Source organism: Arachis ipaensis, chromosome B9 (assembly GCF_059453495.1).
Source record: "Arachis ipaensis isolate K30076 ecotype BB chromosome B9, ASM5945349v1, whole genome shotgun sequence".
NCBI classification, from domain to species: Eukaryota; Viridiplantae; Streptophyta; class Magnoliopsida; order Fabales; family Fabaceae; genus Arachis; species Arachis ipaensis.
Genome location: NC_142444.1, coordinates 129,335,044 through 129,347,176, shown reverse-complemented (window position 1 = coordinate 129,347,176; position 12,133 = coordinate 129,335,044). Strand labels below are relative to the sequence as shown.

Genomic DNA, 12,133 nt, shown 5'->3' with positions numbered 1-12,133 from the left:
CAATGGTGATGTCCTTACATAAAGCCAGCCATGGAAAGGAGTAGGATTGATTGGATGAAGACAGCAGGAAAGCAGAGGTTCAGAGGAACGAAAGCATCTCTATGCGCTTATCTGAAATTCTCACCAATGATTTACATAAGTATTTCTATCCTTATTTTATTATTTATTTTCGAAAACTCCATAACTATTTTATATCCGCCTGACTGAGATCTACAAGGTGACCATAGCTTGCTTCATACCAACAATCTCCGTGGGATCGACCCTTACTCACGTAAGGTTTATTACTTGGACGACCCAGTGCACTTGCTGGTTAGTTGTATCGAAGTTGTGAATGAAAAACAATTTATTAAGACGTGCGTACAGAGTTTTTGGCGCCATTGCCTGAGATCACAATTTCATGCACCAAGTTTTTGGCGCCGTTGCCGGGGATTGTTCGAGTTTGGACAACTGACGGTTCATCCTGTTGCTCAGATTAGGTAATTTTCTTTTTGTTTTCTTTTCAAAAAATTTTCAAAAACCTTTCAAAAATTTCTCATCTGTTTTCGAAAAAAAAAAATATATATATATATAAATCTTTTCAAAAATATATTTTTCTTCAGAATTTTTAAGAATGAATTCTAGTGTTTCATGAAACATGTTGAAGCCTGGCTGGCTGTAAAGCCATGTGTAAATTCTTTTAGACTGAGGCCTCCACATGTCAGGGAATTGCTTATATCTTCTAAAGCTTGGCTGGCTATTAAGCCATGCCTAACCCTCAGATTGGAGCTTTAGACTAAGAATTGAAGATTCCTGGAATTCATATTAAAAATTTCTGGAATCCTTATTTTTTTCTTTTTCACATTAATTTTCAAAAAATCCAAAAAAATCAAAAAATCATAAAAAGAAAAAATATTTCATGTTTCTTGTTTGAGTCTTGAGTCAAATTGTAAGTTTGGTGTCAATTGCATATTCATTTTGCATTTTTCGAAAATTCATGCATTCGTAGTATTCTTCATGATCTTCAAGTTGTTCTTGGTAAGTCTTCTTGTTTGATCTTGATGTTTTCTTGTTTTGCATCTTTTCTTGTTTTACATGTGCATTTTTGCATCCATAGAGTCTAAACATGAAAGATTTCTAAGTTTGGTGTCTTGCATGTTTTCTTTGCATAAAAAATTTTCAAAAATAAGTTCTTGATGTTCATCATGATCTTCATAGTGTTCTTGGTGTTCATCTTGACATTCATAGCATTCTTGCATGCATTCATTGCTTTGATCCAAAATTTTCATGCATTGCATCATTTTCATGTTTTTCTCTCTCATCATTAAAAAGTCAAAAATCAAAAGAATATCTTTCCCTTTTTCTTCTCATCAAATTCGAAAATTTGAATTGACTTTTTCAAAATTTTTAAAATCTAGTTGTTTCTTATGAGTCAAATCAAATTTTCAATTTGAAAATCTTATCTTTTTCAAAATCTTTTTCAAAAATAAATTCTTTTTCATTTTTTTCTTATTTATTTTCGAAAATTTTTAAAAATATTTTTCAAAAATTTTTTTCTTCATTCTATCTCATAATTTTCGAAAATATCATCAACAATTAATGTTTTGATTCAAAAATTTCAAGTTTGTTACTTACTTGTTAAGAAAGATTCAAACTTTAAGTTCTAGAATCATATTTTGTGATTTCTTGTGAATCAAGTCATTAATTGTGATTCTAAAAATCAAATCTTTTTCAAAAATTAATTTCAATCATATCTTTTCAAAAATATCTCCTTATCTTATCTTTTTCAAAAATTTGATTTTAAAATATCTTTTCTAACTTCTTATCTTCTTATCTTTTCAAAATTGATTTTCAAATTTGTTTCAACTAACTAACTAACTTTTTGTTTGTTTCTTATCTTTTTCAAAACCACCTAACTAACTCTCTCTCTCTAATTTTCGAAAATATCTTCCCTCTTTTTCAAAATTTCTTTTTAATTAACTAATTATTTTAATTGTTGATTTTAATTTTGAAAATTACTAACCTTTTTCAAAAACTAATTTCGAAAATCACTAACTCTTTTTCAAAAATTATTTTCGAAAATCCTCTTTCTCTCTCATCTCCTTCTATTCATTTATTCATCTACTAACACTTCATCTCACCAAAAATCCGAACCCTCTCTCTCTGAGTTCAGATTTCCTCTTCTTCTTTTTTTCTACTCACATAAAGGAACCTCTATGCTTGGGCAAAAAGGATCTCTATTATTATTATTTTTCTGTTCCTTCTTTTTCATATGAGCAGGAGCAAGGACAAGAATATTCTTGTTGAAGCAGATCCAGAACCTGAAAGGACTCTGAAGAGAAAATTAAAAGAAGCTAAATTACAATAAGCCAGCAAGCACCTTTCAGAAATTTTCAAACAGGAAGAGGAGATGGCAGCCGAAAATAATAATAATGCAAGGAGGATGCTTGGTGACTTTACTGCACCTAATTCCAATTTACATGGAAGAAGCATCTCCATCCCCACCATTGGAGCAAACAATTTTGAGCTGAAACCTCAATTAGTTTCTCTGATGCAGCAGAACTGCAAGTTTCATGGACTTCCATCTGAAGATCCTTTTTAGTTCTTAACTGAATTTTTGCAGATCTGTGATACTGTTAAGACTAATGGAGTAGATCCTGAAGTCTACATGCTCATGCTTTTCCCCTTTGCTGTAAGAGACAGAGCTAGAGTGTGGTTGGACTCTCAACCCAAAGATAGCCTGAACTCTTGGGATAAGCTGGTCACTGCTTTCTTAGCCAAGTTCTTTCCTCCTCAAAAGCTGAGCAAGCTTAGAGTGGATGTTCAAACCTTCAGACAGAAAGAAGGTGAATCCCTCTATGAAGCTTGGGAAAGATACAAGCAACTGACCAAAAAGTGTCCTTCTGACATGCTTTCAGAATGGACCATCCTGGATATATTCTATGATGGTCTGTCTGAATTAGCTAAGATGTCATTGGATACTTCTGCAGGTGGATCCATTCACCTAAAGAAAACACCTACAGAAGCTCAAGAACTCATTGACATGGTTGCTAATAACCAGTTCATGTACACTTCTGAGAGGAATCCTGTGAGCAATGGGACGCCTCAGAAGAAGGGAGTTCTTGAAATTGATACTCTGAATGCCATATTGGCTCAGAATAAAATATTGACTCAGCAAGTCAATATGATTTCTCAGAGTCTGAATGGAATGCAAGCTGCATCCAACAGTACTCAAGAGGCTTCTTATGAAGAAGAAGCTTATGATCCTGAGAACCCTGCAATAGCAGAGGTAAACTACATGGGTGAACCATATGGAAACACCTATAATCCATCATGGAGAAATCACCCAAATCTCTCATGGAAGGATCAACAAAAGCCTCAACAAGGCTTTAATAATGGTGGAAGAAACAGGTTTGGCAATAGCAAGCCTTTTCCATCATCTACTCAGCAACAGACAGAGAACTCTGAACAAAATACCTCTAATTTAGCAAACTTAGTCTCTGATCTATCTAAGGCCACTGTGAGTTTCATGAATGAAACAAGGTCTTCCATTAGAAATTTGGAAGCACAAGTGGGCCAGCTGAGTAAAAGGATCACTGAAATCCCTCCCTGTACTCTCCCAAGCAATACAGAAGAAAATCCAAAGAGAGAGTGCAAGGCCATTGATATAACCATCATGGCCGAATCCAAAAAGGAAGGGGAGGACGTGAATCCCAAGGAGGAAGACCTCCTGGGATGTCCAGTGATCAATAAGGAGTTTCCCTTTGAGGAACCAAAGGAATCTGAGGCTCATCTAGAGACCATAGGGATTCCATTAAACCTCCTTATGCCATTCATGAGCTCTGATGAGTATTCCTCTTCTGAAGAGAATGAGGATGTTACTAAGGAGCAAGTTACCAAGTACCTTGGTGCAATCATGAAGCTGAATGTCAAATTATTTGGTATTGAGACTTGGGAAGATGAACCTCCCTTGTTCACCAATGAACTAAGTGATCTAGATCAACTGACATTGCCTCAGAAGAAACAGGATCCTGGAAAGTTCGTAATACCTTGTACCATAGGCAACATGATCTTTGAAAAAGCTCTGTGTGACCTTGGTTCAGGGATAAGCCTCATGCCCCTCTCTGTAATAGAGAAACTGGGAATCTTTGGGGTGAAAGCTGCTAAAATCTCATTAGAGATGGCAGACAATTCAAGAAAATAGGCTTATGGACAAGTAGAGGACGTGTTAGTAAAGGTTGAAGGCCTTTACATCCCTGCTGATTTCATAGTCCTAGATACTGGGAAGGATGAGGATGAATCCATCATCCTTGGAAGACCCTTCCTAGCCACAGCAAGAGCTGTGATTGATGTTGACAGAGATGAACTAGAATGAGGACTCCCTTGTGTTTAAAACTCGAGGTCATCCTTCTGTAAACATGGAGAGGAAGCATAAAAAGCTTCTCTCAACACAGAGTCAACCAGAGCCCCCACAGTCAAACTCTAAGTTTGGTGTTGGGAAGTCTCAACAATGCTCTGAACATCTGTGAGGCTCCATGAGAGCCCACTGTCAAGCTATTGACATTAAAGAAGCGCTTGTTGGGAGGCAACCCAATTTTTATTTATCTAATTTTATTTTTCTTGTTCTTTCATGTTTTATCAGGTTCATGATCATGTGGAGTCACAAAACAAATATAAAAATTGAAAATAGAATCAAAAACAGCAGAAGAAAAATCACACCCTGGAGGAGGATCTCACTGGCGTTTAAACGCCAGTAAGAAGCATCTGGCTGGCGTTCAACGCCAGAACAGAGCATGGTTCTGGCACTAAACGCCCAAAATGGGCAGCATCTGAGCATTTGAATGCCAGAATTGCACCCTGGAGAAGAGCTGGCGCTGAACGCCCAGAACAAGTATGGTTCTGGCGTTCAACGCCAGAAATGGGCAACAAATGGGCGTTCAACGCCCAGAACAAGCACCAATCTGGCGCTGAACGCCCAGAGTTGTGTGCAAGGGCATTTTGCATGCCTAATTTGGTGCAAGGTTGTAAATTCTTGAACACCTCAGGATCTGTGGACCTCACAGGATTATCTTAGGATTTGTGAACCCCACAGGATCCCCACCTTCCCTCCTCATAATCCTATTTTTTTTATTCCACATCTTCTTCTTCATCTATTCTTTCTTCTTTTGCTCGAGGGCGAGCAACATTCTAAGTTTGGTGTGGTAAAATCATTGCTTATTTTGCTTTTCCATAACCATTGATGGCACCTAAGGCCAGAGAAACCTCAAAAAAAAAAAGGAGAAAAAGAAGAGAAAAGGGAAGACAAAAGCTTCCATAGCTCAGTGGTAGAACATTTGACTGCAAATCAAGAGATCCCTGAGATACCTCAGGGGATACATTTTCCCCCACACAATTATTGGGAGCAACTAAGGGTGGAACATCAAGAGCACTCCATCATCCTTCATGAAATTAGAGAAGATCAAAAAGCTATGAGGGAGGAGCAACAAAGACAAGGAAGAGACATAGAAGAGCTCAAGGACATCATTGGTTCCTCAAGAAGGAAATGCCACCATCACTAAGGTGGACTCATTCCTTGTTCTTATTTTCTGTTTTTCGTTTTCTTAATATTAAGTGCTTATCCATGTTTGTGTCTTATTACATGATCATTAGTAGTTAGTAACTATGTCTTAAAGTTATGAATGTCCTATGAATCCATCACCTCTCTTAAATGAAAAATGTTTTAATTCAAAAGAACAAGAAGTACATGAGTTTCGAATTTATCCTTGAACTTAGTTTAATTATATTGATGTGGAGACAATGCTTCTTGTTTTCTGAATGAATGCTTGAACAGTGCATATGTCTTTTGAAGTTGTTGTTTAAGAATGTTAAATATGTTGGCTCTTGAAAGAATGATGACAAGGAGACATGTTATTTGATAATCTGAAAAATCATAAAAATGATTCTTGAAGCAAGAAAAACTAGTGAATACAAAAGCTTGCAGAAAAAAAAAGGAGAAAAAAATGGCGAAAAAAAAAAGAAAAAGCAAGCAGAAAAAGCCAAAAGCTCTTAAAACCAAGAGGCAAGAGCAAAAAGCCAATAACTCTTAAAACCAAAAGGCAAGGGTAATAAAAAGGATCCCAAGGCTTTGAGCATCAGTGGATAGGAGGGCCTAAAGGAATAAAATCCTGGCCTAAGCGGCTAAACCAAGCTGTCCCTAACCATGTGCTTGTGGCGTGAAGGTGTCAAGTGAAAACTTGAGACTGAGCGGTTAAAGTCAAGGTCCAAAGCAAAAAAAAAGAGTGTGCTTAAGAACCCTGGACACCTCTAATTGGGGACTTTAGCAAAGCTGAGTCACAATCTGAAAAGGTTCACCCAATTATGTGTCTGTGGCATTTATGTATCCGGTGGTAATACTGGAAAACAAAGTGCTTAGGGCCACGGCCAAGACTCATAAAGTAGCTGTGTTCAAGAATCAACATACTGAACTAGGAGAATCAATAACACTATCTGAACTCTGAGTTCCTATAGATGCCAATCATTCTGAACCTCAATGGATAAAGTGAGATGCCAAAACTATTCAAGAGGCAAAAAGCTACAAGTCCCACTCATCTGATTGGAGCTATGTTTCATTGATAGTTTGGAATTTATAGTATATTCTCTTCTTTTAATCCTATTTGATTTTCAGTTGCTTGGGGACAAGCAACAATTTAAGTTTGGTGTTGTGATGAGCGGATAATTTATACGCTTTTTGGCATTGTTTTTAGTATGTTTTTAGTAGAATCTAGTTACTTTTAGGGATGTTTTCATTAGTTTTTATGTTAAATTCACATTTCTGGACTTTACTATGAGTTTGTGTGTTTTTCTGTGATTTCAGGTATTTTCTGGCTGAAATTGAGGGACTTGAGCAAAAATCAGATTCAGAGGTTGAAGAAGGACTGCTGATGCTGTTGGATTCTGACCTCCCTGCACTCAAAATGACTTTTCTGGAGCTATAAAACTCAAAATGGTGCGTTTCCAATTGCGTTGGAAAGTAGACATCCAGGGCTTTCCAGCAAAATATAATAGTTTATACTTTGGCCGAGTTTAGACGATGCAAATGGGCGTTGAACGCCAGTTCTACGCTGCTGTCTGGAGTTAAACGCTAGAAACACGTCACAAACCAGAGTTGAACGCCAGAAACACATTACAACCTGGCGTTAAACTCCAGAAAGAGCCTCTGCACATGCAACATTCAAGCTCAGCCCAAGCACACACCAAGTGGGCCCCGGAAGTGGATTTATGCATCAATTACTTACTTCTGTAAACCCTAGTAACTAGTTTAGTATAAACAGGACTTTTTACTATTGTATTTGACATCCTGGATTGTATTTTTGATCCTGTGATCTCGTTTTGGGGGCTGGCCATTCGGCCATGCCTGGACCTTTCACTTATGTGTTTTCATACGGTAGAGTTTCTGCACTCCATAGATTAAGGTGTGGAGCTCTGCTGTTCCTCAAAGATTAATGCAAAGTACTACTGTTTTTCTATTCAATTCAACTTATTCCGCTTCTAAGATATTCATTTGCACTTCAACATGAATGTGATGAACGTGACAATCGTCATCATTCCCTATGAACACGTGCCTGACAACCACTTCCGTTCTACCTTAGATTGAATGAGTATCTCTTGGATCTCTTAATCAGAATCTTCGTGGTATAAGCTAGATTGATGGCGGCATTCATGAGAGTCCGGAAAGTCTAAACCTTGTCTGTGGTATTCCGAGTAGGACTCTGGGATTGAATGACTGTGACGAACTTCAAACTCGCGATTGCTGGGCGTATTGACAGACGCAAATGGAGGGTGAATCCTATTCCAGCATGATCGAGAACCTCAAATGATTAGTCGTGCTGTGACAGAGCAGTTGGACCATTTTCACAAGAGGATGGGATGCAGCCATTGACAACGGTGATGCCTCCAAACGATTAGCCATGCAGTGACAGCGCATCGGACCATTTTCCAGAGAGGATCAAAAGTAGCCATTGACAATGGTGATGTCCTTACATAAAGCCAGCCATGGAAAGGAGTAGGATTGATTGGATGAAGACAGCAGAAAAGCAGAGGTTCAGAGGAACGAAAGCATCTCTATGCGCTTATCTGAAATTCTCACCAATGATTTACATAAGTATTTCTATCCTTATTTTATTATTTATTTTCGAAAACTCCATAACTATTTTATATCCGCCTGACTGAGATCTACAAGGTGACCATAGCTTGCTTCATACTAACAATCTCCATGGGATCGACCCTTACTCACGTAAGATTTATTACTTGGATGACCCAGTGCACTTGCTGGTTAGTTGTATCGAAGTTTTGAATGAAAAACAATTTATTAAGACGTGCGTACAGAGTTTTTGGCGCCGTTGCCTGAGATCACAATTTCGTGCACCAGAAAATGTAATTTTTTTTCAGAAAATTAGGTAAAAATATGTACCGGTTAAATTAACAGGTAGTGCCAACTTATGTCTATCCGGTATTGTGCAAGAATAATTAAAACAGTAGAAAACCTTAAGAAAATATTTAGAATTGAAAACCGAGTATTAATTTTAAAGGTTTGGCCCGAAATTGGGCCAAACGAACCAAAAACGCTAACGGGTTAGACCAGGCCCGAGTTGAGCCCAAACCAAACATATATATAAGCCTAAATGAAGGCCATTCAGCCTCATTCTTCATTAAACAACACACGCACCAGCAGCTGAAGTGAGGAGAAGAAGAGAGAAAAGTTACTATTCACATCCACATTCAATTGATCATATCTCGAGCTATGGTACTCCAATTCACGTGCCGTCAGCGGCTACGCGAAGCTCTCACTGAGCCATTACTCTCATCTAAGTTTTTTCGGTAAGATTTCAAAGATTCTTCTTTGTTCAGTAGCCCTAATAAATTCAAAAATGTGAGTTTTGGATTAAGTGAAATTTTGTAATTTTGAGTGTTTAGGTACACTCTAGCCCTTGATTGACATTGGATTTGGCTTCCAAAACATTTGGGTAAGGTGAGTTGTTCTTGAACCCTTGTAAATTGATTTATGGTGAGTATTAGGTTTTGATTTATGTGAAATATGTGATATTAGCTTGAATATTGGAGCTTGTTGGTGATTGTTGATGCTTGTTGGAGTGATTGGTGACTTGGATTGTGGTTGGAAGGTTAGCTTGTGCTCATTTGGGGTTTTGGTATATATTGGTAATCAGCCAAGGTATGGTTTTGGTTTCCTCTATATAATATATAATATTTCTGGACGCTTAGGATAGGGTTGAATTAAATTGGTTGTTGAGTTGTTAAATGATGAATTATGATGAATTATGATGGATTGATGATGTTTGAGTATGTTGATGAATTATGATGTTGAATTTGATAAAGATGGTGTAAAATATTTAGATTGAGATAAAAAGAGATTGATTATGATGCTTGGTATTGAGAAATTTATGATTGATGAATGTGTTGGTGGAGGATTGTTTATAATGTTATATATATTTGATAATTGAGGTTGAGAATAATGAAGTGTGAAGGAAAAATTGGTATGAATGGTGGAATGTGATACAAAGGGTAGATTTTGATGTAAATTGGAGTTTGGAAGGGTTTTAGTTTCACTTTGGTTGAGGATTGTGGAAAATTGAAACTGTGTGAACCTTTGGTAAAACTGAAATTTTGGTGAACTTCCATGAATCATATCTTGAGCTACCATGCTTGAAATTCAAAGTATTTTATATCAAATGAAAGAAAATTGAACAAGCTTTAAAATGGTTTAAATTTTGTGGAAATCTGAATTCGGTAGAAAAAGATATTATTGTAAAAAGTTTGGTGTCAAAATCTGAAATTCTACAATGTTGTAGAATTTTGTGATTTCTGGTTTGTGTGCGCACATACACCCTGTGAATTTTAAAACCTGGGCGCACCCACAGCCTTGTGCACCCGCACACACGGGGAAATGGCTACGGATGAGAGTGCTAGCACGCCCTATGCGCACACATAACCAATGAAGTTATACAACCTGTGCGCACGCACACGTGGGAAAGTGCATTCTGTTGAGGGCGCTGGCACGCCTTGTGCGAGCGAACATAATTGTAAAATTTGGTACTTGTGCATACGTACACCTCTATGCGTACGCACACTTTTTAAAAATCTCCTTGGGCGTGCTCACGCACACCCCTGTGCATATGCACATGTCCTGTTTTTCAACTTAAACTTTGTTTTAACTATTTCACCTTTCCAACAAACTTGTAAACTTCTGTGACACCTATTTAATACTCTTGGGATTAGTTTTAGGTATCAAAGCATGGGAAAGCTCCTAGGAAATTTACTTGGTATTATCTTGAAAAGTAGAGAACGGTGGGTTAGGTTTCTGGTGTATTGAGGATGGGTTTGGTTGAGAGAGAAGGAAGAGTAGTGAATTGATGATTATTGAAAATAAATTGATAAAGTAGCGAACTAATGAGTTCGGAATGAAAATGTTAAATTGACAGTGGTTGAGATGAGTCGAGGACTCGGAATGATATGATGGATCCATGATATACTAAAAATGTTTTCTGAAAACCACTAGATTATTGTTTTATACTGAAATTCTTGAGACGCTATGCGCCCGGCAGGGACGGCTTGGTTGGATCCCGCCTGTCGAAGTAGCGGCGGCGTAAGGGCGGTGGTTCGTCCCGCTTATGTTGAGATGTGAGGTCTGTGGCAATAGTATCCTGCACGCATCCCTTCGGATCACTAGAGTGTGTACGCACAAAATCCTGGATGGTGTTTCGAGCACCATATATCGGGGGTTCCCATTATGATTCTGAAGGGTGACATCTCCATGGGGATGTGTCGGGTTGGCAGTTGAACTGACAATGTGATATCACAGCCTATAGGACAAGCATTCATCATATGCATCTTGTATCTGTTTGTTTGCTTTGCCGATTTGTAATTGCTTGCCTAAGTGTATAACATGCCTAATTGTTTACTTGAATTACTTGTCATATATGTCACTACTTGTGTTTTACTTGCATTGATATTATTTGTGTTTTCTATTGGGATTGAAGAGGTTCGGAAGGCGGTGGCGATGGGATCGCATGGCGGTTAGGCTGGTGAAGGCTATGGGACAACGGTGATCTGATAGTTAGAAATCCCTTAAGATAGTTACCATATTTTATAAATGTTAAGTTTTAAAGTTATGGTTTTAATTTTAGTTAGGCTTTAAGCTTGAATCTTGTATTGATATGAAGCTCTAGGATTGCCTCTGGCATCCCAGGGTCTTATATCTTACATTACTGGGCACTGTTACCACATTGAGAACCTCTGGTTCTCATTCCACACTTTGTTGTTATTTTTCAGATGCAGGTCGCAACCCACCTCGGTGAGTTGCTTGATGGTGACAGAGCAGAGGATCTCTATCTTGTTTTGAAGTCTTTTGAGTATTTTGTTTAAGATCTCTCCCTTTTGTATTTTATTTTGCCTTAGAGGCTTACTTTATGCGAGATATTTTGTATAAGCTATTTTACTTTCAACGCTCGGTATGTCAGTATTTAACTAGTCGGCCTAAACACCGCGGGTTATGGCTAGCATCTTATGATTATTATACTCATATATAACTACATATATCTTGTTATCTTACATAGTGGATCTTATCTTTTACGCTCGTAGCTTCGTGTGAACGTTCGCGCTTTGTAATTCCATATTTGAGCTTATTTTCTTCTTCGGACTTCTAGAATTATTATTCCTTCTATATATATTGATATATGTAAAAGCCTTAGAATTGTCGTAACCTTTGATTAACCTTTGCTTTATGGCATGAGGTAAGGCTTAAGATAATTAGGGTGTTACACCTACCTCTGATTTCTATGGAAGAAGTATCTCCATACCTTCCATTAGAGCTAACAAATTTGAGCTTAAGCCTTAGTTAGTCTCTCTTTTGTAACAGAATTGCAAGTTCCATGCACTTCCATTGGAAGATCCACACCAATTCCTGTCGGAATTCTTATAAATCTGTGACATTGTTAAGACTAATGGAGTGAATCCTGAGGTCTACAGAGTTATGCTCTTTCCCTTTGCTGTTAGAGAGAGAGCTAAAATATGGTTAAATTCTCAACCTAAAGAGAGCTTAGACTCTTGGGAAAATTTAGTCAATGCTTTCTTGGCCAAATTCTTTCCTCCTCAAAAGATGAGC

The 12,133-nt window shown here is 37.6% G+C and overlaps 1 non-coding gene across 1 annotated transcript; it reads right to left on the bottom strand.

Moving 5' to 3' along the window:
- Positions 1 to 2,782: 2,782 nt before the first annotated feature.
- On the bottom strand, positions 2,783 to 2,890 carry LOC148546295 (small nucleolar RNA R71). The gene has a single exon (XR_015901294.1). It is a non-coding gene; the product is annotated as a small nucleolar RNA R71 (small nucleolar RNA).
- Positions 2,891 to 12,133: the final 9,243 nt, after the last annotated feature.